Source organism: Ornithorhynchus anatinus, chromosome 12, assembly GCF_004115215.2.
Source record: "Ornithorhynchus anatinus isolate Pmale09 chromosome 12, mOrnAna1.pri.v4, whole genome shotgun sequence".
NCBI lineage: Eukaryota > Metazoa > Chordata > Mammalia > Monotremata > Ornithorhynchidae > Ornithorhynchus > Ornithorhynchus anatinus.
In genome coordinates, this window is record NC_041739.1 from 2,830,901 (window position 1) to 2,855,679 (window position 24,779).

At 50.6% G+C, this 24,779-nt stretch overlaps 1 protein-coding gene across 1 annotated transcript in view; it reads right to left on the reverse strand.

The window, feature by feature from the left end:
• The window catches only part of TENM3 (teneurin transmembrane protein 3), a 956,917-nt gene that overhangs the window by 786,265 nt on the left and 145,873 nt on the right, over window positions 1–24,779 (reverse strand). Inside the window, exon 2 of the mRNA XM_039913675.1 lies at window positions 20,629–20,735. The gene's annotated coding sequence lies outside the window, so the exon portion shown is untranslated. The remainder of the gene's footprint in view (window positions 1–20,628; window positions 20,736–24,779) is intronic.

Here is a 24,779-nt window from a genome sequence, read left to right on the forward strand (position 1 = left end):
TGTCCCACGTGGGGCTCACAGTCTTAATCCCCATTTTACAGATGAGGGAACTGAGGCACAGAGAAGTGAGGCGACTCGCCCAAAGTCACACAGCTGACAAGTGGCGGAGCCGGGGTTAGAACCCACGACCTCTGGCTCCCAAGACCGTGCTCTTTCCGCTAAGCCACGTTGCTTCAGAGAAGTGAAGTGACTTCCCCAAGATCAAACAGCAGAGATGTGGTGAGTCGGTACTAGAACCCAGATCCTTCTGGCCGCCAAGCCTGTGCTCTATCCATTATCCCTTCTATCCCTTCTAGACTGTGGGCCTGTTGTTGGGTAGGGACCGTCTCTCTTTGTTGCCGAATTGTACTCTCCCAAGCGCTTAGTACAGGGCCCTGCACACAGTAAGCGCTCGGTAAATATAATGATAATAATGTTGGTATTTGTTAAGCGCTTACTATGTGCAGAGCACTGTTCTAAGCGCTGGGGGAGATACGGGGTCATCAGGTTGTCCCACGCGAGGCTCACGGTCTTAATTCCCATTGTTCAGATGAGGTAACTGAGGCACAGAGGAGTGAAGTGACTTGCCCACGGTCACACAGCGGAGAAGTGGCAGAGCCGGGATTTGAACCCTTGACCTCTGACTCCCAAGCCCGGGCTCTTGCCACCGAGCCACGCCGCTTCTCTGTATGATTCAATTAGGATCGAACTGAATGAGTGAATGAACGCCAGGCCAGTAACTGTGGAATGCTGTGATGCTCTTCCCGTCTGTCAAACACCCTAATAAAGCACTGGCGTAGATACAAGACAATCGGGTCAGACCCGATCCCTGTCCCACATGGGGCTCCCAGTCTGAGAGGGAGGATGGCTGGGTATCCAATCTCTATTTTCCAGGTGGGGAAACTAAGGCTCAGGGAAGTTAAATGACTTGCCCAAGGTCACCTACCGGCGGGCAAGTGGCGGAGATGAGGTTTAGTCCTTGTGCCCTTTCCACTGAGCTACACTGCTTCTCGGACCAGGCACACCTCTCCCCGCCAATTGTGAAAAGCCCAACGACAGACAGGCAGGCGGGCCCGGGCTTAAGGTAAACCAGGCAACGAGCCGTTTTTATGGTATTTGTTAAGCGCTTTCTATGAGTCAAACACTGTTCTAAGCGCTGGGGTCGACACAAGTGGATTGGGTCAGACCCGCTCCCTCTCCCGCATGGGGCTCGCAGCCTAAGTGGGAGGGAGAGCAGAAGAACCGAGGCATGGGGAAGGGAAGTGACTTGTCCGAGGTTGCCCAGCAGGCATCTGTCAGCGTCGGGATTAGAACCCGGCTCCTGTGACTCCCAGCCCGCGCCCCTTCCACCAGGCCTCGCTGCTTCGGGGCTACGGGACAGCAGGCTGACTGCCGTCCACGTTACCTAGCTTTTGGATCCTCCTTCTGCTTGGTTTAATGGTGATCTGTGAATTACAGGCCTAAATTATCCAGTTCAGATGCCGGCATTAATCAAATTAACTGGATAACTGCTAGGAGATCTCCACCTCCCTTTGTGTTTTGTAAACAGAACACCTAATTGTATTTGCGGAAGGCAGACGTGTGACTTCCTGCAGTCCGCTAGTAACAACTGTGATATTGATTTTACCGCTCATTCTGTGGCTGGCACCGTGCTGAGCGTCGGGGTAGATATACGATTATCAGACGGGACCCGATCTCTACCCCACACGGGAAAGGCGGGGATTTTTATCCCCATTTCACAGAGGAGGAAACTGAGGCTCACAGTGGCAAAGTGACTTGCCCAAGGTCACACAGAGGGCCAGCGGTAAAGTTGAGTGCAGAAGCCCGCGGTCCTGACGCCCAGACTCATGATTTTCTTTTTTAATGGGATTTGCCAAGCACTTACTACATATTGAAGCAGCGTGGCTCCGTGGAAAGAGCCCGGGCTTGGGAGGCAGAGGACACGGGTTCTAATCCCCGCTCCGCCACTTGTCAGCTGTGTGACCTTGGGCTAGTCGCTTCACCTCTCTGTGCCCCAGTTCCCTCATCTGTAAAATGGGGATGAGGACTGGGAGCCCCACGCGGGACAACCCGAACACCTTGTATCTACCCCAGCGCTTAGAACAGTGCTTGGCACATAGTAAGCGCTTAACGAATACCAAGAATCGTTTTTTATTTTATTGGGCACTGTACTAGATAGAAATTAATCAGGTTAGGCACAGTCCCCGTCCCATGTGGGGCTCCCAGTCTTCATCCCCATTTTACAGATGAAGGAACTGGGGCACAGAGAAGTGAAGTGACTTTGCCCAGGGTCGCACAGCCGACCGGTGGCGGAGCCAGGATCCGAACCCGAATCTTCTGCCTCCAAGATCTGCGCTCTACCCACTAGACCACCCTGCATCTCACTCAACCACGCCCAGACAAGGGAGTTGGGGAGGGGGCGGCCGCTGCTTAGGGCCGAGGCGTCGGAACCGATGTGATTCTGAGGGCCGCACGCCATTTTCCTGTGGCCGGATGCTTCCTTTGGACACATCTGCGGGACTGCAATACGCCATCTCTCCCGCCATTCCAGAAGAAAAGAAAGAAACTGTTGTGCCTTAATTGAAAGAGAACCTAATTAGCTTTTGGTTCATTTCCTGTTCCTTTAAAATAACTTTATGGATTTAGGGAAATGGGATTCCAACAGCCGTGGCAGGGCAGAAGTATTTCAAAGCAGGGGGCCCACTGATTAAAAAAAAAAAATAAGTCCCCAGATGTAGTAGAGGGGAAGAATTAGGCTGATTCAGCCATCAGGAAGGCTAGACCGGAAGCTCCTTGAGGGCAGACTACCTGCCTTCTCCAGCCACTGTTTGCTTATTAATAATGATAATAATGGCGTTTGTTAAGAGCTTGCTATGTGCCAGGCACTGTACTAAGCGCCGGGGTGGATACAAGCAAATCGGGTTGGACACAGTCCCTGTCCTTCGTGAGGCTCACAGTCTTAATCTGCATTTTACAGATGAGGGAACTGAGGCGCAGAGCCGTGAAGTGACTTGCCCAAGGTCACCCAGCAGACACGTGGCGAAGCTGGGATTAGATAGTCTGGAGGACTGTCCCAAGCGCTTGGGAGAGTACAACACAACAGAATCGGCGGACACGTTCCCTGCCCGCAGAGGGCTTACCGTCATTCATTCAATAGTATTCATTGAACGCTTACTATGTGCAGAGCACTGGACTAAGCGCTCGGAATGGACAAATCGGTAACAGAGAGAGACGGCCCCTGCCCTCTGACCCGCTTACGGTCTAACCATCAGTGGTCTTTATTGACAGCTTATTGTGTGCAGAGCACTGTACTAAGCACTCGAGAGCACGCGATACAAAAGAGTTAGCAGACAGGTCCCCTGCCCATAAAGACTTCACAACCGACGATATTTACTGAGCGCTTATTATGAGGAGAGCATTTAGTCAAGGTGGGAGAATATCGAAGGGAACAGCAAGAGAGTCGCAGGGTAAGAGGACGGCTCCACCGCCAATGTACGACGACGGATCTTTTTAGAACATTTGAAGAGAGTGAAAGTTTCTTTTACGCGCCCGTCGCTCAGGAGAGCTCAGATCTGAAGGGCGCTCTGCGTTTCCAGCAGTAAGGGACAACAGACGGGATATCCAACGGAAGAGAGAACGAAGCGGCGTTTAAAAGCCGCCCCTGGAAACGTTCGTCTTGTACTGTATGCCGGGTTCTGATAGGAATCAGATCTGCTGGGGCTCCACACCACACTTTGCATAATAATTAGATTTAATAATAAAAAGATCACGCAAAGGTCTTCTGTTGCCTCGCATATTGTGCATGTACATAAACTGACTCTGGGGTTATAATTAAGTGACATTTTAAGGACATAACTGGAAGGATGGTAAGTGAGTCCCAGGTGGGGCAATTTAATACACCAGAATTTTATTAACTCATTCATTTTGGGGGGAAAAGGATAATGTAGTCAAAGTGAAACTTATGAAATCATTTCATTGAAAAAGGAGAGAGTCCCCAGACTAATTAACCTTTCTTTCAATTACGGAGAATTATCATCTTCGAAAATTGTAATTTAGCGATCTCTGTGCCAGACCCCAAAACGTGGGATCCGCCGTAACACCCTTTGAAGAACTTACCGTCCCGAGAGGGGATGTGGACTCGTTGCCCTGAATTCGGGGAAGGCCCGGGAGTCGGCCGTGGGCCTGGTTTCCTGGAGGCAGAGTGAGCCGGGTGGCTTGGGCTGGGCGGGGCCGGGTGGATCGGCAGGATGGAGCTACGGAGCCGTGTCTGGGAGTGGGCGCGCTTGGCATACGGGAAGCCTATTCCGGGAGCGGAATATCCCCGGGGAAAGCCAGGCCGTTCCCTAGGCCAGCCGTGTGTCTGATTTTCAGCTGCTTCCGCCCAGAGGTCTCCCCTGACTGGTCTCTCGACTTCCCCCCTCGGTTATCCTCCCTCCTTACCGAAAGCACACGTTTTTTCAGTGGCGCTCATTAAGCGATTACCACGTGCCAAGCCCTGGGGTGGGTACAAGCTAATCGACGCGGACTCGGTCCACGCCCCGCGGCGCTAAACGCTTAGTACGGTGCTTTGCACACAGTACCCGCTCAATAAATACGATTGAATTAATTGAATGAATGAGGGTCACAGGCTTAATCCCCATTTTACAGAGGAGGGAACCGAGGCAAGGAGAAGTTAGGTTGGTTGCCCAAGATGGCACAGCGGACAGAGGGCGGAGCCGGGATTGGAACCCAGGGCCTTCTGACTCCCAGGCCCGGGCTCTAGCCACCAAGGCCAAGAAACCTTCCTTGATAAAGCCCTCATTTCCTCTTCTCCCTCTCCCTCCTGCATCACCCTTGAGCTTGGATCTGTAGTAATAATAATAATGATGATAATGTTGGTATTTGTTAAGCGCTTACTATGTGCAGAGCACCGTTCTAAGCGCTGGGGTGGATACAGGGTAATCGGGGCGTCCCACGGGAGGCTCCCAGTTAATCCCCATTTTCCAGATGAGGGAACCGAGGCCCAGAGAAGTGAAGTGACTCGCCCACAGTCACACGGCCGACAAGCGGCGGAGCCGGGAGTCGAACCCATGACCTCTGACTCCCCGGCCCGCGCTCTTTCCGCTGAGCCACGCCGCTTCTCTATCATTTCTTCGCTCATTCAATCGCACTGCGTGAGCGCTTCCTGTGCGGAGAGAACCGTACTAAGCCGCACGGCTCCCCTCTCGCCCGCACAGCCCTTTACAAACAGATCCATCACTTAAAAAGCATCTCGGGCTAGCGGGTGGAGAACGGGCTTGGGAGTCGGAGGACCCGGGCCTTAGAAAACGTGGGTTCTGATCCCAGTTCTGCTACTTGCCCGCTGTTGACCTTGGACGAGTCACTTAACTTCTCTGTGCCTCAGTCTCCTCAGCTTTACAATGGAGATTCGTTATATTCCCCCTCCCCGAGAGGCTTGAGACCCCAGCGAGACAGGCTTGTGTCTGACCTGAGTGGCCTGAATTTACCCTTGAGCTCAGTACGGAGAAGCAGCGTGGTTCAGCGGAAAGAGCCCCGGGCTTGGGCGTCAGAGGTCACGGGTTCGAATCCCGCCTCTGCCACTCGTCAGCTGGGTGACTGTGGGCGAGTCACTTCACTTCTCTATCCCTCGGTTCCCGCGTCGGTAAAATGGGGATGAAGACCGTGAGCCTCCCGTGGGACAACCCGACGACCCTGTATCTCCCCCAGCGCTTAGAACGGTGCTCTGCACATAGTAAGCGCTTAACGGATACCAACGTAATTGTTATTATTACAGTGCTTGGCCTGTAGCATGTGCTTCAGAAATATCACTGATAATATCGGCATTGTTACCACTGCCCATCCACCCCCCCCGCATCGTACAACTCTTTCCATCAGCTCTAAAGCAATCCTCTCGGTCCCCGCTACCTTAGCCTCACTGCTCTTCCACTACAACCCAGCCCGCAGTCTTCACTCCTCTAATCCCGGCTCTGCCACTCGTCAGCTGGGTGACCGTGGGCAAGTCACTTCACTTCTCTGTGCCTCGGTTCCCTCATCTGGAAAATGGGGATGAAGACCGTGAGCCTCACGTGAGACGACCTGATGACCCTGGATCTCCCCCGGCGCGTAGAACGGTGCTCTGCACAGAGTAAGCGCTTAACAAATAGCAACATTATTAAAACGGCAACCGTCCCTCCATCTCGTCCATCTGGCCGCCGACCCCTCGCTCACGTCCCGCCTCTGGGCTGGAACGTCCTCTCTCCTCCTACCCGACATACGATCGATCGCTCTCTCCGCCCTTCGAAGCCCCATCTCCTCCAAGAGGCCTTCCCTGACTAAGCCCCCGTTTCCTCTTTCCCGCTTCCTTCTGCACTGTCCGGTCCTTGGGTTGGCTCCCTTCCCCCCTCCCACACCAGCCCCATAGCACTTTTATCCATAGCCATAATAAATTTGTTTATTCATATTAATGTCCGTGTCCTCATCTGGACCGTGAGTTCACCGGGAGCAGGGGACGTGCCTACCAACTAACTGTGCTTAGTCCTGTGCTCTGCACACAAACGGGCGCTCGATGAATTCGACCCATTTTTTTCATTAACTCTGAGCATGTCGGAAGGGAGCGTGGCTCAGTGGAAAGAGCCCGGGCTGGGGAGACAGAGGTCATGGGTTCTAATCCCTGTTCTGCCAATTGTCAGCTGTGTGACTTCGGGCAATTCACTTCACTTCTCTGTGCCTCAGTTCCCTCATCTGTAAAATGGGGATGAAGACTGTGAGCCCCGCGCCGGGACAGCCCGGTCACCTTATATCACCCCCCAGGGCTTAGAACGGTGCTTTGCACCTAGTAAGCACTTAACGGATACCATCATCATCATCATCATCATCATCATCATCATCATCAGTGTAGGGGGAAGGATCTGACAGAACGGCCCAAAGAGCCTCATGGCATAGTGGCTAAAACACGGGCCCGGGAGTCCGAAGGTCTTGGGTTCTAATTCCGCTCCTCCGATTGCCTAGCTTGTGGCCTTGAGCAAGTCACTTCGCTTCTCTGTACCTCAGTTACCTTGTCTGTAAAACGGATATTCAAAATTATGAGCCCTACCTGGGGCAGGGACTGTGTCCCACCCGATTGGCTTGCATCCAGCCTGGTGCTTTGTGCAGTGTCTGGCACATAGTAAGTGCCTAAAACCCGCCCAGTGATCATTTTCATTATTATTAGAACCGATCCCGGAATGAAAGACAACGTGAGGGAATCCCCCTTCCTCTGGGGCTGAGAAGCGGGGTGGAACAATGAATACATCAAGTCGCAGCTGGCGGGACCCAGATGGTAAGCTCGCCGTGGGCAGGAAACGTGTCTCTTTATTGTTGTACGCTGCTCTCCCAACCGCTTAGTACAGTGCTCTGCCCCCAGTAAGCGCGCACAATAAATACGCTTGAATGAACGATGAGTCCTGCCCCTCTCGATGAGACGTCCCCCCTTCTCCGAACCCGCTCTCGTAAAGAAGCCGGAGGAAGGGGAAGGAGACGTTCGCTGGGGAAGCTGGGCAGATGGCATCCATACCACGCCTGAGCGGTTGTGGCTTAAGCCGATTTTAAGTCCCAGCTGGGAGCCCGTTTAACGGGATGAACGCCATAACGGGCACCGGCTCGGAACAGGGGTGGCGTAGTACGCGTCTGTAAAGTGGGCATCTCACGGGGCGCTGAACGAGGGATGATAACACGGTCTCGGCCCTGTTTTCCCCTCTCACTAAAGCCCTGAAACTGAGTTCCCTTCTGGCCTCAAGATCACGTCCCGAGAGCAGTGAGAGGCTCGGTTCCCCGGGCCCAAATTCCCCGTGGTACTTTGTTCCTCTAATGCCAACCTTCTCACTGTGCCTCCATCTCGTCTATCTCGCTGCTGACCCCTGGCCCGCATCCTGCCTCTGGTCTGGGATGGATGGCCCACAGAGAATGACGCTCCAGCTGCATTTAAAGCCTTATTTCAACTCACAACCCTTCCAAAGGGCCTTCCCTGATTAATAACGATAAGGATGATTAATAACTGCGGCATTTGCTAAGTGCTTACTATGCGACAAGCACTGTTTTAAGCGCTAGGCAGATACCAGGTAAGCATATCGTCCCACGTGGGGCTCACAGTCCTAATCCCCATTTTACAGATGAGGTAACTGAGGCGCAGAGAAGCTAAGTGACTTGCTCACAGCCACCCAGCTGACAAGTGGCGGGGCCGGAATCAGAACCCGTGACCTCTGACCCTCAAGCCCGGGCTCCTTCCCCCGAGCCACGCTGCTTCTCATAAAAATTATGGTCCTTATTAAGTGCTTATTACGTGCCAAGCAATGTTATAAGCGCTGGGGTTGGGCACGGTCCCTGACCCACGTGGGGCTCACGCTCTTAATCCCCACTTTACAGATGGGATAACTGAGGCTCAGAGAAGCTAAGTGACTTGGCCAAAGTCACACAACAGAGCTGGGATTAGAACTCAGGTCCTTCTGACTCCCAGGCCCGTGCTGATCTATCCACTAACCCACGCTGCTTCTCAGGAGATTAAGTTCCCCTTTCCTCTTCTCCCACTCCATTCTGTGTTTCCCTGACTTGCTCCCTTGTTCTTCCCCGCTCCCAGTCCCACACTACTTATGTCCATATCTGTCATTTACTCAATAAAAAGGTTGGTATTTGTTAAGCGCTTACTATGAGCAAAGCACTGCTCTAAGTGCTGGGGGGATACAAGGCGATCGGGTCGTCCCACGTGGGGCTCCCAGGCTTCATCCCCCTTTTCCAGATGAGGTAACTGAGGCCCAGAGAAGTGAAGTGACTTGCCCACAGTCACACAGCTGGCAAGTGGCGGAGCGGGGATTGGAACCCAGGACCTCTGACTCCCAAGCCCGGGCTCTGGCCACTGAGATGCCTATGGGATTTTTTTGGTATTATAGAAATGGAGTCGGGGGGAAATAAATGACACCCCCAGACCCAACCGCTTGGAAGTGTGGGCGGCTGACCCAGCTGGGTCAGCTGAGTGGTACAAATCACACCTCCGCCGTAAAGCCTAGTGGCTAGAGCACGGGCCCGGGAGTCAGAAGGACCCAGTTTCTAAGCCCAGCTCCGCCACCTGACTGCTGGGTGTCCTGGTACAAGTCACTTGACTTCTCTGTGCCTCAGTTCCCTCATCAGGGAAAACGGGGAGTAAGACGGTGAGCCCCACTTGGGACGGGGACAATGTCTGACCTGATTTACTTATATCTACCCCAGTGTTGTCTGGCACATGGTAGGTTCTTAACAAATCCAGTCAAAAAGTGTTTAGCGCAGTGCTCTGCGTGCGGGAAGTGCCCAATAAGTACCGCGGGATGGATTGATTCGGGACCAGCAGCTGACAGCAGACGGCGGAACCGGTTGGGTTTGGTACGTCAATAGAATTTTTCCATTACTGCCCCCCCCTTCGGCTGATTACCTGTGCCCAAGGCCACTTGCCCCCAATCCACCGCTGGGTCGAATTATGCGGAACGTCGTCAGACCAATTTGCTTTTGGAATCTGATTTAGTTCGAAAAACCTCTGAGAACAAAAGCTCTTTTCAAGCAAGGCTTAGGTGCTTTTTAACTCGCTCCGCAATGAGTCTAGCACGCTGCCATTCCCTTTTGAAAACACGACTCCTCCGGGCAGACTGCCCCGATTCATTTCTCTTCCCCTCGCAAGTCATATCCCTTCAGTGACCGTTTCAGCATTCTGCACCGCCTACACCGCCCACAGCCTTTCTGCACGTACGTGACGACGTCGTAGAAAGAGAGCGCGGCCCTGGGAGTCAGAGGACGTTGGTTCCATTCCCCGGTCTGCCACTTGTCCTCTGTGCGACCTTGGGCATGTCATTTCATGTGCCTCTGTGCCTCAGTCTTCTCGTCCCCCAAATGGGGATTCGCTATCGGTTCTCCCTCCCTGTTAGACTGTGAGCCCCATTTGTCAGATCTGATTCTACTTCGTCTATCCCAACGCTCGGCACAGCATGTGGTATGGAGCAAGCTCTTAATTGTGGTATCTATTATTTGTACTTACTATGCGCCAGGCACTGTACTAAGCGCTGGGGTGGATACGAGCAAATGGGGTTGGACACGGTCCCTGCCCCCCCATGGAGCACAGAGTCTCAAACCCCATTTTACAGACGAGGTAACAGAGGCAGAGAGAAGTTAAATGGCTTGCCCAAGGTCACACCGTGGACAAGTGGTGGAGGGGGAATTCAAACCCAGGCCCTTCTGACTCCCAGGCCTGCTCTCTATCCACTTCACCAAGCTCTCAGTCAATACCATCGTTAGTATCGTTCTGCATAGCCCGAAAAGCAAAAGAGGAAGAACAAAAGTGGAAATATTCCAGTCTCTAGATCTGGGTATCAGAGTAAATCGCGGTCAGATTTCAAAATCCAGCTCTGGATTCCCAACTTCAGCTTGCCTCACCTGCTTCCTGAGCAGGAATTTAGTAAGTCCCAAACTCCATCGCATTCTTCTGCGGGCTTATTGAAATGAAGGTCTCTCTTAATTGCCATTTCATCCACATTTTAGCTTCAACTATCAAAGAATTAATCTTTTGATATTTGATTTTCATCTGCAGTACGATCGCGGGCTACCTAGCGAATGTAACTTTTCAGATGTTTTCCCCGTCACGTCGACCACGGCTGCTACGGCTCGCATGTGGAAAATCAATGGAAACAGCATGAATAACCTCGGAAAGTCCATTTTTGATGAATTATGTCCTTAAATATACACACCGCGTGCGGTCCAAAACGTATCGATTATGTACGATCGCTCCTGAAATTCTAATAACTTAGGACCGTCCGTACTTCCCTGAAGTGACAGGACAATCAAAATGGGAACGATTCAGGGCGAGGTTGAGCTCAAACCATTGTATCGACTAAAACTTTAACATAAATAATAGCTCATGACTTGGTGGAAATAAATGTTTTTCAAATAGACCTGGGATTTGGTCTGCATTCACCCTCTGAGAGGGTCAACCCCGCTAACTTGCAAACTGCCCACAAGAGGAATTATTTGGCAGAGTTTAAGCCCCTGGCAACCATTCTTGCTTTCTCAAACCAAATTCCCCAAATTGGAAAAATCAATGCCTGCGATGGAAAAACGTCACTTCCCGCGCCCGTCATTTCCAAAGTGGATCTTCGGAAAGGTGAAACTTCAGCTCATCCCCCTTTGCGTCACCCCCCGGCATTCCTGGCTTTCTGTTGATCTGGCTTCTCCCCTGAAATAAAGAATCTGGAGAGACGGACTCTTTATCTGTGTGTCTGCGGTGGTATATACGCTAGGGAAGCGGCGTGGCTCAGCGGAAAGAGCCTGGGCTTCGGAGTCAGAGGTCGTGGGTTCGACTCCCGGCTCTGCCATTTGTCAGCTGGGTGACTGTGGGCGAGTCACTTCACTTCTCCGGGCCTCGGTTCCCTCATCTGTGAAATTGGGATTAACCGTGAGCCTCACGTGGGACGACCCGATTAACCTGTATCTCCCCCAGCGCTTAGAACAGTGCTCTGCACATAGTGAGGGCTTAACAAATATCAATATTCTTCTTCTTATTTATTTGTTAAGCACCTACTACGTGTCAAACACCGTTCTGACCACAGGGGTAGAAATGAGTGAATTAGATTGGACTCGGTCTCTGTCCCACAAGGAGCTCACAGTCTAAATAGGAGGGAGAACTGGAGAACTGAAGGATGGCAAAATGAAGTGACTTGTCCAAGGTGTCACAGCAGATAGGCGGCAGAGCCCGGATTGGAGCCCAGATCCTCTGACTCCCAGGCTCGGGCTCTTTCCACCAGGCCACGCCGCTTTTTGGGATGGCTCTGATAAACGACCGCAAACGTGGCACTATAATGTTGCTATTTGTTAAGCGCTTACTATGTGCAGAGCACCGTTCTAAGCGCTGGGGGAGATACAGGGTCATCGGGTCGTCCCACGTGAGGCTCGCGGTTCATCCCCATTTTACAGGTGAGGTAACCGAGGCCCAGAGCAGTGAAGTGACTCGCCCACAGTATCACGGCTGACAAGCGGCAGAGCCGGGAGTCGAACTCGTGACCTCTGACTCCGAAGCCCAGCCTCTTTCCACTGAGCCACGCCGCATTAAGTGGAGGGGGTCTACTGTCTCAACAGCTTCTTCCATCACTGAACGATTAGTCCAGGGGCGGAGATCGGCCGTTCCGGAGCTCAGGGCTGACCGGAGCGACTCCCGGGGACACCGTTTCTTCCAGGAAGCTTGAACTATTTAAAGAACGAGGCCCCTGGGGGAACAGTCTCCCCAACCTGCGCTTCAGATGTTCGTTCATTCATTCCGTCGTATTTACTGAGCACTTCCTGTGTGCAGAGCACTGTACCAACTGCTTGGGAGAGTACAATCTGACAACAGACACCTTCCAGCCCACAACGAGTTCACGGTCTAGAGAAGCAGCGTGGCTCAGTGAAAAGAGCCCGGGCTTGGGAGTCAGAGGTCACGGGTTCTAATCCCAGCTCCACTACTTGTCAGCTGTGTGACTTCGGGCAAGTCACTTCACTTCTCTGAGCCTCAGTTACCTCATCTGTAAAATGGGGATGAAGACTGGGAGCTCCACGTGGGACAACCCGATGGCCCTGTATCTCCCGCAGCGCTTAGAACAGTGCTCTGCACACAGTAAGCGCTTAACAGATACCAACATTATTATTATTATTATTATTATTCTCTGAGCCTCAGTTACCTCATCTGTAAAATGGGGATGAAGACTGGGAGCTCCACGTGGGACAGCTTGAAGACTCTGTGTCTCCCCCAGCGCTTAGAACAGTGCTCTGCATATAGTAAGTGCTTAACAAAGACCAACATTATCATTATCATCATTAAGTCGGTAGAGCCGGGATTAGGACTCGGGTGCTTCTGATTTCCGGGCCTAGGCTCTATCCACAATCCACGCTGCTGGCGGTAGTGACTCGCTCCTGTCTGATTTCCACAACAAACCATAGCTCCCGGGGGACCTGTGCTTTTCAGATTCCACCAGTTAAAACGTCGCGTTACAAGCTGTCCCCCAGAGCAGGATGCGATTGGTGTACAAGGTTCCTATGGAGTTCCCCCATAACAGGGTGACCTAGTATAGTCGACACGCATCATGTGTTCAGTAAATACTATCGGTTGATGGATGGCGCACAGAGAACGCTAAATCGATAACAGTAGGAAGCAGCGTGGTCTAGTGGACAGATTCAGACCTGGGAGTTGGAAGGAAGTGAGTTCTGATCCTGGCTCCGCCATGTGTTTGCTGTGTGACCTCGGGTGAGTCACTTCACTTCTCTGGGCCTCAGCGTCCTCAGCTGGAAAACGGGGATTCCTCTTCTCCCTCCTACTTAGACTGTGAACCCCATGCGGGACAGGGACTGCGCCCGACCCAATTAACTTGGACTTACGCCAGAGCTTAGTCGAACAGGGTTCGACGCGTAATAAGCGTTTATCGAATACCATAAAATTAAAAAAAAATAGCGACCAGGGCTCACGTGGGTGGGATGGTTGTGCCCAACTCATCCCTCCTCCTATTTCTCCTCATCCTGGTCCCTTGCTTTCCTCTATAATGATGTTGGTATTTGGTAAGCGCTTAGTACGTGCAGAGCACCGTTCTATTCTGCAAGCTCACCGGTGGGCAGGGAACATTAAACCTTCTTATACTGCACTCCCCCAAGTACTGTGCTTAGTACCGTGCTCGGCACACAGTAGGTACTCGGTAAATACCGTTGACGGTGGTGATCTCCGATTTGCAGGTGAAGCCAGTATCTTTGGGAAGTCTCCCCCTCGCTCTTCCAACGGCCCCCAAGATAAAACCCAGCCCGCACACTTGACTCCTCTGATGTTTTAACCTTCTCGCTGTATCTCCATCTCGTCTATCTCGTCACTGACCTCTGGCCCACGTCCTGCCTTTGCCCTGGAATGTCCTCCCCCTTCATATTCCGCAGGCAATTACTCTTCCCCACTTCAGAGCTTTAGTGAAGACTCCTCACCACCAAGAGGCCTTCCCTGGTTAAGCCCCCTTTCCTCTTCTCCCACTCCCTTCTGCGTTGCCCCGACTGGCTCCCCTTATTCATCCCGCACCACCCGTGTCCCTATCCGTCGTTTATTTTCTTCTATTCACACCTCTCTCTCCCTCTAGACTGTAGGGTCGCTGTGGGCCGAGAATATTTACTGTTGCGTCGTATTCTCCCAGGCGCTTAACACGGTGCTCCGCACACAGTCAGCGCTCAATAAATATGACCGACGGACCCTTGAAATTCCACCAGATCTGGGCCACCTCCGCACGTTCAGTCCGGGAAATGAACTTGCTCCGTGAGATCCAAAACGGGATGAAAGGATGTCGACTGTGGCGGGTGTCAGCTGACCTCGGTCCCCGCTCAGCGAATTGACTTTAATAACAACCCGCTCTTGCTACCTTCAAATATTTATGTCTTTAATTACATTTCCTTGGGATTTAACTTTTCCAAACAGTTTGCAAATGTAACCCAAACACCCTTTGATCATCTTTGAAATGTTGCCAGATTGAGACCTCTGCTCAGCAGGCCAGATCCAGAGGTGCTCGTTACTGTCTTTGTCATTTCCAAATTGATTGTTCTAACTCGTTATTACCTATTCTTTCGGGCAGCTCTGGCAGAAATCAGCATTTGCCATGGGACCAAAGGAACGTAAGTCAGGAGGACTCCATCAGGCTCTTTCCCGGAGCCCGGGATCAGAGCGCGATTCCCTTTTTCTGGAATTTCCTTCCGCTCAGCCAGTGGACTTCACGGAGCTATTCCTGGGTGCCGGTAACGTATTAAGCACTTGACACTGGACTTCTGTTGGTGATGCTCACGTTCGGAGTTCTTAATAAGTTAAAAATACCGTGTCTTCCGGGTTCATATCTTCCCCGTAGGTAGCATCATCAGTGGCATTTATTGAGTGCTTACTACGTGTAGAGCGCCGTAGTAAGCGATGACCTGAGTTTTATTGGGTGCTTTTATTACCAGAGCATCTTATATGAGTTGTTTCGATTCATTCCTCAAAACACCCCTGGGAGGTTAGGTTCGGGTATTGTTAGTATTCAATTAGTGACATTTATGGAGCACCTAGTGGGTGGCGATATTGTACAAGACAACTGGAACTGCATTAGTTTTATGGTACGTTATGCGCTTACTACGTGTCGACCGCTGTTCTAAGCGCTGGGGTGGGTACAGGTTTATCGGGTTGGAGGCAGCCCCTGCCCCACATGGAGCTCACAGTCTAAGTAGAAGGGAAAACAGATATTTAATCTCCTTCTTACAGTTGGAGAAACTGAGGTCCAGAGAAATGAAATGACTTGCCCCAGCTCACACAGCTAGCAACTGACAGAGTCAGGATTAGAACCAAGGTCCTCAGACTCATTCCATAGTATTTGTTGAGCGCTTACTCTGTGCGGAGCACTGTACTAAGCGCTTGGAATGGACAAATGGGTAACAGATAGAGACGGTCCCTGCCTTTTGACGGGCTTACGGTCTAATCGCTGGTCTTTGCTCTTTCCATCGGGTCACGCTGTTTCTTCCTCTAAACCGTCAAGCTCATTATGGGTAGAGAATCTGTCTGCTAATTCTGTTCTATTTTACTCACCCCAGTGCTTCGTACAGTTCTCTGCACATAGGAGACACTCAACAAATACCACTGATTGCTTTCGAGGTTCTTAATGGATAAAAAATTCCCAGGGCTTCCTTGTTCGTGTCTTCCCCGCCGGTAATCACTTCAGATCCATAGTATTGGACTTTTCCCTGTATAAGACTGTGGGGCCCCAGAGCTCTGCAGCAGTGTGGCCCAGTGGGAAGTGGAACGGATCGAGCATCCTGGGATCCCAGCTCTGGCACCAGCCTTTCGGATTCAGCTTAACCTCTCCGGACCTCAGTTTCCTCATCCGTGAAATGGGAGCAAGCTAGGCAGCGAGCCCATCGTCCCTCAGGGATTACGTCCGACCGCATACACCTCGTGGTGGCCCCGGCACCTCCCACGTGAGAAGCACTCAATAAATGCCACACCGTCTTCGTCATTACAGGGACTGAACCGTGCGTCTTAGGGAAGCAGCATGGCTTAGTGGAAAGAGTCCGGGCTTGGGCGTCTGAGGTCATGGGTTCTAATCACAGCCCCTCCACTCATCAGCTGTGTGACTTTGGGAAAGTCATTTAACTGCTCTGTGCCTCAGTCACCTCCTCTCTAAAACGAGGATTAAGACTGTGAGCCCCGCTTGGGACAATTTGATAACCTTGAATCTACTCCAGCGCTTAGAACAGTGCTTGGCATATAGTCAGCGCTTAACGAATATCATCATCATCATCATCATCTTGGCGATGGAATCCAGTTCGTGATGGTAGTAGGATATTAGGACCGTCAGAGAGGGTGAAAGATCAACGGGAGATTCGATGATGGTAAGGCGGGAGGCCGGAGAAGGATCCTCCCCGCAAACCCTCCGAACCCGCCATGATCCGAAGCCGGTGGACCCCTGGAAACTGACGGCTCCACCCCACGCAGACAAGCGGCTTTGACGTCGCAACTCACTCCTCCCCTTTCCGCAGCGAATTAGCTCGCTCCCGAAGACAATAAAAATCATTAGGGGGGAGAGACGGAACAGATGGTCTTTTCTCTGTAAGAGATCTCCGCCCCCAGAAAGCAAGCGGGCCTATTCCTCCAAGAGCGATTTTGCTCCTCTTTAGCGCCTGGCAGGGCCCAGTGCGGTGAGACTCCGCTCATCCGTCCTTCCCGCCGGAGAGGGGAAGAGGCGGGGAACCGACGGGGATCGGGGATTCGCGTCCGACCGATGGAATCTCTCTGCCCCGACAGCGAGGCTCCTCTTCCTAAAAAGTGACTTCTCCTTCCAAGTTTAAACGTTGCTATGGTGACATCACCAGACAGAACGCAGGTATAACTGGGACACATTTTAAATTCTAATAGAACTTCTTACTACGCCGACGCCAGTGTGGCTTTGAAAGATGCCAGTTTTAAAACAGATCCTTCAAATGTTCAAATGAATATATATATATTATATATATATATATATATATATTATATATGGACACACACACACACACACACATCAATTCCTGCCCAAGCTATGTACATTTTATATATCTAGACATAATCCTTAAATGTGTCAAGCAGAATAGGATTTCAACTGAGCGGTTGAGCCGCACATGAATTAACAACTCATTGATGAAAAGAACACGCCATACGTAAAATGCACAGGGGGATTGGAAAGGACAGATATCTCAGTCTATTCTGACATCAGGACTTTTCTAAAACAGAACTCTAAAGGGCCCAGCTTCCTCCCGGACCATCTACGCAACGTCTGGCCTTCAGTAGGGTTAAAAGAGCAGAGGTTCTGGTTCTTTCTGAAATATTTAGCCACTCATTCATTCGATCCATCGTATTTATTGTCTTACTGTGTGCAGAGCACTGTACTAAGCCCTGGGGGGAAGTACAACGTGGCAATAAAGAGGGACGATCCTTGACTCATTCTGACGTGGGATGTTTTAAGAGGTGAGTGGGAAAAAGAAGTAAGAAGCGCATGGCCTAGTGCAGAGAACACGGGCCTGGGAGTCAAAAGGATCTGCGTTCTAATCCCGCTTCCACCTGTGTTGTGTGATCTTGGGCAAGTCACTTCACTTCTCTGTGCCTCAGTTCCCTCAGCTATAAAATGGGCAATAAGACTGTGAGCCGCATGTGGGACAGGGACTGTATCCAACCCGATGATCTCGTATCTACTTCGTAACAGAGCCGGGTACATAGGGAGCACTTAACAAAGACAGTCCGCTCATTTGTATATATTTTTAGTACCCTACTCATTTTGTTAATGAGATGTACATCCCCTTGATTCTATTTATTGCTATTGTTTTAATGAGATGTACATCACCTTGATTCTATTTCTTGCTATTGTTTTTGTCTGTCTCCCCCGATTAGACCGTAAGCCCGTCAACGGGTAGGGACCGTCTCTATCTGTTGCCGATTTGTACATTCCAAGCGCTTAGTACAGTGCTCTGCACAGAGTAAGTGCTCAATAAATACAACTGAATGAATGAATACCATGAAAACAAAACGAAGCAAAACAAAGAGAGTAAGATCGGGGCAGTGGACTGAGTGCGTTTACTTCGTGCACTTTTGTGTGATACTTGCAGGTGTGGAATCAATCAATCAGTCGCATTTATTGAGCCCTCACCACGTGCAGAGCACTGTGCTCAGCGCTCAGGAAAGTACAACATAACAGAGTTGGTGGACACAGTCGCTACCCACAACCAGCTTGCGATCTAGAGGGGCTTTCTGTCGGCAGCCTGAGGCAAAGGAACTGCCATGCCTTTGTTGACCAGGGCAAAGTCTTCTCACCCACCGCCAAATCCCCCCTCGCCTACGAGCCGACGGCAGTGCCCCCCAGCTCCTATCGTGTGACCGCTTCATGCGTCACGGCCTCCCATCTTCCCCGGATAGGCTGTCTGGCAATGACTGACGGAGGGAGACAGAAATCTCTGTGGTCATCATGCGCAGCAGAAGATGTTAGGGAGTAGGGTGGTGTTGGGGATGGAAGTCCAGTCTCACTGCAGCCAGCACCCAGTGAATGTCGGCCATCTACTGAACCGTAACCTGCACGCTCCCTTTCCCCAGAGGCGGGAAACCTCCCCGCCACGCCATGCTTCCATCTTGAGAGTCCACCCAAGATCTCTTCTAGAGTGTAAACTCATCAGGGGCAGGGCATCTATCGGATTATTCAACAGTACTGTTCCGTCCTCTTCCAGATGCTCAGTACAGTGCTCTGCACATGGTAAGCGCTCGAGAAATACGATCGACCGACTGATCTTGCCACTGCTTCATCACAATCTGGACTGTAGAGGAGACAAACTGAACCGAGCTCAGCCCTAACTCGGCCCCGAGCACTTAGTGGTCTGTGAAGTGCATTCATTCAATCTTATTTACTGAGCACTTGCCGGGTTCAGAGCACTGTACCACGCACTTGAGAGAGAACAATACAACAGTAAACAGACACACATTCCCTTCCCGCAATGAGCAAGTCCCCCGAGAGGTCCAGCGTGAGGTAGGAAGATGGACCCAGACCTTGTGCCGTTAAAGTCTACAGTGGCTGAGAAACTCAATCCCCTTCCCCAAACCACCTCCGCCTTTCCACCTATCAGCTCAGGTCTAGGATTGACACCTGGATGTCCCTCAATCTGTCCACCTGAAACACGATAAAACCGTCTTCAAATACGAGAAGGTTATAGCCGCACGTGGACGGTAAAGGGAAGAATCTTGTCCCGTCTTATGCTGTCGAGTTTTCTCCGACTCGTAGCGACGCCACGGACACATCTCTCCCAGAACGCCCCAACTCAATGTGCAATCGTTCCGGTAGCGGATTCATAGAGTTTTCTTGGTAGAAATCCGCAAGCGGTTTATCACCGCCTCCTTCCGCGTGGTACACTCGAGTATCCACCTTTGACTCTCTCCCGTGCCGCCGCTGCCCAGAACACGCGGATTTTGAGGGACTATCTTTTTCTACTTCTTCTCGATCATCACCCTCGAGGGTGGAATCCTTCACGATAACCGTAGACAACTGACAACGATACCAAAGCGGAGGTTCCAAGCACCCGAGTCATCGGTTGCTTGAGGAATTAAATGCTCAATCACCTCTATTCCTTCATTATTTTTTTTTTTAAATCAGCTTCTTAAAAAGACACCAGAATGAGAAAATAAGGTCAGCTTTCTAGTCCCCTAAGACCGCCTGCCTTCTTGAGGAGACAGATGAAGAGATGCTGCTAGGGGAGCAAAAATCCTGGTAACCTACGTCACGTTTCCGATAGTGTCCGACAGATTTTCATTCTCGGGGCTCAATAAACATTTTATCAGATAATTTTTTTCTCCCCCCTGCAAATGTCTCTAGTCCTGTTTCTTGAACCAAAGCTATTTCCGTTTCACTAGCTGGTCTATCTCTGAGTCTCACAGACAATCCCCGGTTCAAAGCTGACTCAGAACTTTCCACCAGCTGGATATTGCATAATGAAGATTCCCGACCAACTTTTTTTAAAACGAGGCCGATACAAAAGTGCTTAGGAAATAACATTTTTACTCATGTGCATAAAAAAAAAATTAATCACAGACTCCTGTGGACACATGTACATATGCTTCATTTCTGTGCGTAAGCATAATGAAGAGGGACGGAGAGGGAAGAGTGCTTTGCAACAGCCCGAGATTTGATTCTGTTGCACTAGAAAATAACGGCTCCTTTTATTTGTCTAATGTTGGCTTTCTTTCCAAAGCACCTTCTCAGTGATGATTTCATGATCTTTGAGGTGTGGGCAGGCGTGTCTGTGATATTGTTAAGTTTTCCTCTCCTAAGCGCTCAGTACAGTGCTCTGCACCCATTAAGCACGTAATAAAAATGACCGACCGACACTTTCGAGGGCTCGATACGGAGCTCAGCACACAGTAAGTGCTCAATAAATACAAATCGATCATTGATTAGGGAGAGGAAGCTATCAGTCTTCCCCTTTAACAGAGGAAGGAACTGAGGCACAGAGAGGGGTAAGCGATATGTGCAAAGTCACACAGCAGGGCCCCGCAGGAGCCGGGACAGGAAGCCAGGTGTCCTGACTCACAGATCACACTCTTTCCCGTCAACCTCCCCTCAGCCACGACAAGGGTCACCCCGGGAAGCTGGGACTCACCACTGCTCTGGACGAGGTCGGAGCACGCGACACACGGGGGTGGAAATGACCGACGGCTGGTCTGTCAGGAAGGCAGCCCGCTTCTTTCCGGGGTCTCTGCTCTTGGCCTGTGGGGAGAACGCCATCCGTTATATTCGGAACGGACCAAAGCGTGATCCTCGGCGCCGGGAACTCCACCACCTCTTCCACCCCTGGCTTGGGTCGCTTCTGATTCCAACTGAGTTCAAACATTTTTCTCCATCAGCATTTAGGAGGTCGACAGTCCCACCTCGAATCGAACAGTTCCCCTCCATCCAGGGGCCTACGGTTCGATTAGATAAAATCGAATAACGGGCATTCTAAATAAGAAAATGGATTCTCTCCATATCTAGAGGTCGTTTTAACCCCAGAATGGGCTGGAGCTGAGAGATCTATCATCATGTACCTTGTTGAGCGGGGAGAGATAATAATAATGTTGGTATCTGTTAAGCGCTTACTATGTGCAGAGCACTCTTCTAAGCGCTGGGGTAGTTACAGGGTAATCAGGTTGTCCCACGTGATGCTCACAGTCTCAATCCCCATTTTACAGATGAGGTAACTGAGGCACAGAGAAGTTAAGGGACTCGCCCACAGTCACACAGCTGACAAGCGGCAGAGCCGGGATTTGAATCCACGACCTCTGACTCTCAAGCCCGGGCTCTTTCCACTGAGCCACGCCGCTTGGTGGCTGAGGGGACGAAGCCATTCCGGAAACACCAGAATCGACCTGGCAGTGAAACTTCCATTGCATTCATTCATTCGTGCAATCGTATTTATTCAGCACTTACTGTGCACAGAGCACTGCACTAAGTGCTTGGAAAGTACAATTCGGTAAAAGATAGAGACAATCCCTACCCAACAACGGGCTCACAGTCTAGAAGGAGGAGACAGACAAGAAAACAAAACGAGTAGACAGGCATCAATAGCGGCAGAGTAGATAAACAGAATTAGAGATACACACACGTCATTCGGCACGTGCGTAAGAGTGTGCGAAGGACACGCACATGGTAGGCCTTGGTGGAATTTCCCAAAACTACGGAGAGGCAGATGGAGGAAGATCTCAACGCTCCCCATCTCTCCCCAGAACCTGTCGACTCCCCTCCTGCGACTCAGTCACCACCAGGGTGGTTTCCCGGTCACGGCACTCGGGGGCAGGACGCAAGATGATCCCGGCGCGGGGAATGAAATCTAGCCAGAAGATTTTCACCCAGCGCTTCCCCATCACCCGGGGGACCGAATCCAGAGGGAATTTTTCACAGCTCCGGTGACCCGAGCACTTTGACAGGGGCTGGAGACCGGAGAGTCTTTGGAGTTTCCACGCCACGGGGAGGACGGTCGAATGTCCGGCGCTCCGGCTCTCCTTCCCTACCGGCCACGCGCCCCACTCCTTCACCAGGAAAGTGAGCGTGACAGCCGCGGTGGCTGGTTTTCCATTTTATTCTACTGCCTATCCAGTTGTGGCTGCTGCCGTTAATGGAGATTTTAGCTAAATAAATGATTCAATTGTCAGCCTTCTCGAAGCTGCTGTATTTAGCTTTCAGGGTGATGCTAACTTCACTGTGGTATTAGTAATCTCATCAACTTTTTGGTTAGGGATGGATAAATAACTAGCTTTTAGTATGTAAATTACCAAGAAAAACGTTTTGCAGAAAATGGGTCAGGTTAGAGATGTAAATGAGGCTTAAAATGTCTCATTAGGTTTTGAATTGCCTTTTTTTTTTTGTTTTCCAAGCATTATAAATCTTGCAAGCTTTTGGGGTAATTTTCTTGCTTGAATAAGCTAGTAAGGTCTTTTCCAATAATAAATGAACTAAGTACTTCTCCAAACTAATTCTGCCAGGAAAGGCCCAGCAAATTGAATATCGAAGTACTGTATCATTCTTCTTTAAGTTATTCGCTTCCGTTCCCTAATATTTTCAGATAATTAGCAGAACAAATGACGAATACAAATTCCATAATGGGTCGAGGACTGGGGAGCGGTGATACGTCTCTCTTAGTGGTTTGGATTCAAAATCAAACATCTCCATCTGAAATACACATTAGGGTCTCCCAGAGAAGAAACGATAACTTGGGGAGATATTTTTTTTCTTCAGCTTTTTTTTTTTTTTTTTTTTGGTGGAAAGGAGAAAACCTGTGCGGAACGATTCCCTGTGAGAGAATCTCTGGGACGGCTCTGACAAGCTATCTTAATGCCGCTGGTTAGGAACCCAGATTTTCAGATCAAATATGACACCCCCGTACATCAAGCGTGTATCATTATCCTGGGACTGGATTCCCTTTGCTAAATTATCATCATAGATGAAACGAGAGGAAGAACTGCTTTAGATCTCGGAGACACTAATAAAACAGTGTCACATCACAGAGTCACTGTCACTAGGCAGTTTCACACGTCTTACTTTTTGCCACATTGGTTTCTAGTCTACAAACCACTAATTTACAGCAGTCTAAATTAGCCTCCTGCGAGAATGTATGAAGTGTTTGCTGGTTATCTTCATCTGTCACGGCATCGCCAATATTTAGGACAGTTTAACGTATCAGGCTCCTGACAAGAGCCAGAATTTTTGTCACTTTAAAAGCTGCAAAAGAGAAACGGTAAATATGCAATTATAGCAACTACTTATATTTAACCAACTTAAAAACCAAAAAGGATTAGGGATCGGCTCTCTGTCACCGTCTTCTTTGTTTCGGGGCTTGGAGGTCTAACTGGTAATCAACAGTAAAACTAGTGATTAGGAAATTATCTCGGGCCAGCCTGCCCGCTTAAAATACCGATGGCAACAAAATCCCCCGCCGGCCACGAAGAGCAAAACGACAGACCTCACTTCTAAAGGGACTCGCCATTTCGAAATGTTGCCGTTATCATTTTTCTCGATAAATGTTGCGGCGGAGCGGGGATTAGAACCCACAGCCTCTGCCTCCCAAGCCCGGGTTCTTTCCGTTAAACCGTGCTACACTGTGCTAAGCACTTGGGAGACTACAACAATAAACAGACCCGTTTCCTGACCCCAACGAGCTCGCGATCTAGAGGAGGGGAGAAAGACAGCTATACGAAGAAATTACAGGTATGAGTACTGGATCGATTAATCCAGAGTATTTCCTAAGTGCCGACCTTAGGATTACTGCACTGAGAGCTCAGAAGGGTCCAGTGGAATTAGTAGTAATAATAATAATAATAATGATAATGGTAGATGGATCCCTGCCCTGAAGGAGGGCTGACAGTCTAACGGGGGAAAGAGGAACCACATTATAGACAAGAGGAAGAAAGTCAACCTCCCATCCAACCACCCTTCCACTGTCACGGGCTTTCGCGTCGCTGCAAGTGGCTAGTCCTATCCACTCTGGGCTAGCTCTGGGGGTTTAGGTGGGGCCCAAGTCCCCGCCCCCCAGTAGCATCAGCAATCTCTGGCTCTCTCCGGCTCTTCCCCCAGTGGCTCCTGCTCTTATCCATCCTGCTGGGGCCTCCCACTTCCAAAGAGCTTCCCTCTCCGACTCAGTGGGCCACCGTCGCTCGTGGGCATTTTAGTACCCGGGGCTAATCCCTTCGCCGTGTCCAAAGAACCAGTCTGGAACATCTTTGACCGCTCGGCCAGGGCAGAATGAGGAGATACTGTCCGGTTAGAGCCTGACTCGATGGATAACGGTAACGATCATGGTACGCGTTAGCTGCTTACCGTGTGCCAAGCACTGCACTGAATGCTGGGGTAAATCAGATCAGAAACAGTCCCTGTCCCACATGGGGCTCAATGTCTAAGGGAGAGGTAGAATGGGCTTTTTTTTTTTTATGGTATCTGTCAAGCTCTTACTACGTTCCAGGCACCGCGCTGAGCACTGCGATAGGTACAAGAGAGTCAGGTTGGACGCGTTCCCTGTCCACGTGGGACTCGCGGTCCAAGGAGATGGGAGGGTAGGTATTGAATTCCCATTTTAAAGATGAGGAAAACTGAGGCCCAGAGAAGTGAAGTGATTTGCCCAAGGCCAGACCCTGACTCTGTGGGCTGCGGGATGCTCTCTCTGTCTGTGAATCTCCCGCTCAAGACCATCACCGAGCGACGTGTGGCTGGCTCCTCGGAAACCACGATATATAATAATGAAGAAGATAACCAGGCGGTTTGAATGAATTGATCCGAACCTAC